Here is a 6,191-nt window from a genome sequence, read left to right as displayed (position 1 = left end):
TACTCAAGCTTAAAAGTGAAGTTTACAAAACTTTTATAAAGTCATTTTCATAATATTCAAATGGAGTACATGCTTAAGATTGTTCAAGTATGCATTGGATTGATTGATTACGGTAGTATGCCTTTTTGGCAATATTTCAGCCATTTTACGACAGCAGTATGCTTCGAAGCTTGTTCAGAGTTGTACTCAAAACAAACATGGATGGCTATGAGTACGGGTACAGTAAAAGTTTTACAACCTCTAGGCCTGCTCACCTTTTTTGGGAGTTGAACTATGTTCAATCTCCCTGGGTCATCACGCACTTTTCTGCGCAGTAATTTGTATTGATTTGTATAGTGGTCGTCAGCGGGGGTTCTGTGTCAGCTGATTTACTCCTAGGTAAATCAACATAAACTTTTATAAACATCCGCCATTAAATAATCCATGTAACTTTTCTGAATTCATCTAATTTTGATAATTGACATGTAAGTAAATGCAGTGACATTGTATTCAAATCAATTTGAATACAAGATTTCGATCAAATTGGTACTGATATACATAGAAAAATAAAAGATAAGGTTGAAAATTGTCGTTTGTAGCGCAGCGTCACCTATAAACATTGATAGGGAAACGAACGACAACTGCACACAAGAACTATTGACACCGTGGCGCGAAATATCGAATATGGTGCGAAACCTCAGAAAATTTACAAGAAATAACTCTACAACATTGTGTATGTGTAGATCTATATATTTGGGTTTTTTTTTTAATGTGATATAAAAAATGCTTGATGTTACATGTATATTGAATTAAAACACGTCATTCCCAGTCAACAACTTTCGATCGGGATCGGAATACGAAATAAAATTTCTTATATCCGGTTGCAAAGTGAAACTGCTTCATGCTTCAAGTTATTGAATTACGTAGTAATTGCACGTTACACATTAGAGAACTGTTCCTTTTAATAAAGAAAGTCACAAAATAGATACAAAATGAGTGTACCTTATTCATTACTGTTACCGAGCTTTCGTCGGCGAAAATCTCGAAATGGAGTGTTTCGCTGCGCTTGATGACGGTAAGGTCCACATTTTCTACGTGAGTATTTTGATATTTGTTTATGAATTTTTTGCGCATACATGGTATGTCTCGGCTAGGAATAATGGAAACTTTCTCACCTATGTATGTAAAGACATATTAATCTCTATTTTTAAAAATGTAGAACACTTTTATCAAATGACAATGTTTGAAAACGCTTAGAGCCCCGATGTCAGAATTTCCTTTTCCAAAACATCAATATGTCAAATTCATTATCCTTTTCGAATAGTATGTACCATATTTTGTACCAGTTATCCATTTTGAATCCCCTATTACAATGGGATTTTGCTGCACTCTGTAATGTTTGAGTGGATGTCATGAGTGTGTGTCAAACAGAAATTTTAAGAGCATGGGATAAGGTGCTGCCATGTATTACTTCACTATCAAAGTTTAACCCAGTTGCCACAATGTTGAATTTATGCTGCAAAAAGGATTGGAAATTGCTCTGGTCAAAACACATTGTTTATTTGTCTACAGTTTATTTGTCTACAGATCTTGTACATGTATAGTTTATTAATCACTATAGATTTCCAGCATCACAAGTCTGATTCCACTATATGTTTCCCATACTGTCAGGTTCATTCACCCCCTGTTTGAGCCACAGTATAATATCCCAAATACCTTGGCAATAAATAACATTATTTGACTAGTGTTTCATTTTTAGCGGAGTTGCGATGAAGTCGAACTCGGCTTATGATCTGATGAAGTGCCTTTGGGCGAGCAGGCGGGCACGCATCAACATTTCATTTCCGCACCATAGCTCTTGAGCAAATTATAGGATCTCATTCAAACTTAGATGGATTGTCACCCTCAGTAAGATGAGGAAGCCTATCGATTCTGGGGTCACTAGGTCAAAGGTCAAGGTCACAGTGGCTATAAATAGACTGAAATTTGAAGAAAATTTTGTTTTCCGCACCATAGCTCTTGAACGAATCATACGATCTCAGTCAAACTTAGATGGATTGTCACCCTCAGTAAGACCAGGAAGCCTATCGATTCTGGGGTCACTAGGTCAAAGGTCAAGGTCACTGCCTATAAATAGACTGAAATTTGGAGAAAATTTTGTTTTCCACACCATAGCTCTTGAACGAAATATAGGATCTCAATCAAACTTAGATCGATTGTCACCCTCAGTAAGACAAGAAGCCTATCGATTTCGGGGTCACAAGGTGAAAGGTCAAAGTCACAGTGGCTATAAATAGACTGAAATTTGGAGAAAATTTTGTTTTCCACACCATAGCTCTTGAACGAAATATAGGATCTCAATCAAACTTAGATCGATTGTCACCCTCAGTAAGACCAAACTCCCCGTCGAGGCCTCATTACGTCACAGTGCCTACGAATAGACCTCTCCTATGTGACGCACCACAATATACAGATTTGTATATTGTGAGTCCGCGATTATCACGCAGACAAATTACACTAAAGAAGTAGTTCGCAGTTAAAAGTCTGAAGATATTAATATTAAAAGCATTAATATAAAAGTATGGATTTTATTTTAAACATAAAATGATCAAAAGATCATTAAAAAGTAGGGATACTCTGTTCAAATTATTGTGTAAAGTAATGAATTTGATGTTTACGTTCTTGTTTTGAAAGTTGGTTACGTTTGACGTTATGTTTTTTCGTCATTCTACAGTGACGTCACAGTATACGCGGCCTAAGAAATCGCTATCCCATAATGCCTAAGTGGAAGAGTTTGGTTTGTGAGCAAACGAACTCTGGTGGAAGTTTGCAGTAAGACAAGAAGCCTATCGATTCCGGGGTCACAAGGTCAAAGGTCAAAGTCACAGTGGCTATAAATAGACTGAAATTTGGAGAAAATTTTGTTTTCTGCACTATAATTTTTTAACACATTATAGGATCTCAATTAAACTTAGATGGATTATCGCCCTTGATGAGACAAAGAAGCCTATTGATTTTGGTCAAGGGTTAAAGGTCAAGGTCACAAAGGATTTAAGTCGGTTGAAATTTATGTACGCAAAATTTTGCTCCCTGCTTGATAATTCTTGCAAACTTTTCTGCCGGTTCCCTCTATGCCCATTCCTTGAGCAACTCGGCTTGTGCATCTCCGATGCCGGACGATTTTTAATTTTTTTGCATTTCATTTATTTTGAGTTATTATACAATTATTTACCATTCCATTGATCCTCTACAGGACTGTAGTATACTCAGGTGACAGTTTAGCATATTGGACTACCTTTTCAAGTAATGAATCCTTAGAATTAGCTACAACTAGGATTAAACTTGAATGTATATATACAGGGGAAAAAACTTCTTCATAACTGCAAGGCATTGCTAACCATATTGATTTGAATGTTTGGGCCATAATATGTGGTCACATTTTTCATGAGAATATAAAGGGGTGAAATTCTAGAAAACAACAACACGACTTCAGTTACTCGAGGAGCGTTGTGGCCTATGGGCCTTCCGTTATCCATGTTTGCTGTTGTAACGCTTTGAAAAACAACAACAGTTGATTTGTATCTAAAATCATGATAATATTCAGTCATTTATCCCCCTACCCTTCCAGTGCTATCTGTTCTAACTGAATTTCCACAATGTTCAACTCCCATGAGTACTTTCAGTACTTTGATTTTTTCTGTTGTCTGTCTGCAAACTTTCACATTTTCATCTTCTCCAGAATCCAGAACCACCGGGCAAATTTCAATCAAACTTGGTACAAAGCATCCTTTGGGGAGGGGGGGAGGGTTTCAAGTTTGTTCAAATAAAGGTCCATGCCCCCTCCAAAGAGGAGATAATGATGATGAAAATGCAAAAATAGGGTGTGGTCATTCAATTTAAAAAACCACTACGCCAGAAAAGTTCAAATTAACATGAAAGCTTCCTAACATAGTGTAGATTGAAGTTAGTTAAAATCATAGCCCCCAGGGGTAGGGTGGGGCCACAATAGGGAATTAAAGTTTTACAAACAAATGTATAGGGAAAATCTTCTCAAGAACCACTGGGCCAGAGAAGTTTACATTAACAAGGCAGTTTTCTGACATAGTGCAGATTCAAGGTTGTTAAAATCATGAGGGGATGGGGGTGGGGGTGTTAGGATGGTGCCACAATAGGCAATCGAAATTTTACACACTAATATATAGAAAAAATCTTTCAAAATCTTCTTAAGAACAACTGGGCCAGGAAAGTACACAAAGGGGTATAGCGCACTTGGTATGCAATTTCGCCTACATAGATACCTTTTTCTTGAATATCATTTTTTACTAATATTCTGCTATACAATGTCAATTTATACTTGTGTTTACCCAAATTACTTAATAAAGATATCTATATGTTGATAGTATCTTTATTTCATAAGCATAAACATCACCGTGATTATATAGAGTATATATAGTAGATGTAACGTAATGGGCATAACAAATTGCAAGCTGTTGCAAAAGGCCACCTTAAACCAGAAATAAAACACTGAAGTTGTTTTACTTGATTATGACTGTATGTAAGTCCGTTTGAGGAAATTTGGTTTAAGGTGGCCCTCTTGTTGAAAATGGATAAAATATGAAAAAATCGTTCTCAAAATTTTACCTTGAGATTTAGCAGCCTGTCAAACGTTAAACATTTAAACTCACATGCGTGGGTGGCCTAGTGGTTTAAATGCTCGGTAATCTTGTCTTACACTTTAACCATACATTCCGAGTTCAAGTCCAATATTTTCCTCTTTTTTTTTATTTCTTCTTCTTTTTTCTTTCTTTTGCTTTTCATTTTTTGTGGGTCTTTTCTTGAAGGGGTGTGTGTGTGTGTTTTAAATGTGATACATATATTATAACAAATATTAGTCATTTTCATCATAACTTCTAATATTTGCAAGTTACGACTTAAAGAAAGGGAATTCATTCCGAGATCATTGTAGTTCCGTTTGTTTTCACTAACATGCTCCTGTGTGCACGGGATTTTCAAACCGTAATGTGGCTGACGAAAAGTTAAACAAATACTACAAGAAAAAGGACACAAATGCACAGCATGTAATAAGTAAAAATAGGTCAAGGGAGGAAAAGAACTGTTATACAGTTTGACTTCTCAAAAGAAAATTTAAAAACTCATGTAGCAACTGTCATACGATATTTAGGCAAAGCTAAACACTCGAATTATCAACCAAAGGCAAATGAACTGATGACATCTATTAAAGGCGCTGCAGTCATGTCAGAACAGTGAGTTAAGTAATGCCATATGTAAAAGGGTTGTTGTGTAATATGAATGCACAGATCTATGAAAATATTGTACTGTTCATCATTTCAAATAGGGAAATGGTTTATTAAGTAAAGAACGACTCATATAAATGTCAGTAATGCTAAACTGCGGCAGTTATATATCTCCATTAACGAAACATCAAAAACGTTGGCCTTATATTCAAATATAACACGCCAGTCTATTATTGGAAACCGGCGTTTTCCATTTAGATTTCCGAGTCGGCCATATCGTCAGCAAATGTGCTATACCTCTTTACATGACAGCTTCCTGGCATAGTACAGATTCAAGTTTGTTAAAATCATGGCCTCCGGGGATAGGATGGGGCCACAATACGGAATCAAACTTTTACATACAAACATATAGAGGAAATCATTAAAAATCTTCTTAAGAACCACTGGGCCAAGAAGGTACTTATATAACAGCTTTATGACGTAGTGCAGGTTCAAGTTTGTTGAAATAATAATTATCATTATTATACTTTTATATATAGTGCTTTATCTAATTAAGACAATTACTCTAATGTGCTTTAAATGGTAAAAAAACAACCCAAAAAAACCCCACCAAAACCCCAAAACAAACAAAGAACAATAAATACATAGAAAAAGGCATGTAATAATACTAAAACTAAGGTGGTTTTAAATTATTTTTTTTTAATTTTATGTATTTTTTAATTATTTTTTAAAATAACTATTCATAAATACCCAATTACAGACTAGTAAATGCAAGTTTAAAAAGATATGTTTTAAGTTTGTTTTTTAAAAAAAACCCAGCTAATGAACACGAATATTCAACGGGAGGCAGTTCCATAGAGATGAAGAAACATCAAACAGTCTCTCGCCATACATTCACATGTAGTACAAGCGCGTGACTTTAGAAGGTATATAACGAATCCGCAGAACAAAGTGTTC

The sequence above is a fragment of the Ostrea edulis genome, chromosome 3 (assembly GCF_947568905.1).
Source record: "Ostrea edulis chromosome 3, xbOstEdul1.1, whole genome shotgun sequence".
Lineage (NCBI taxonomy): Eukaryota > Metazoa > Mollusca > Bivalvia > Ostreida > Ostreidae > Ostrea > Ostrea edulis.
Note: the sequence above shows the minus strand (reverse complement) of the source record.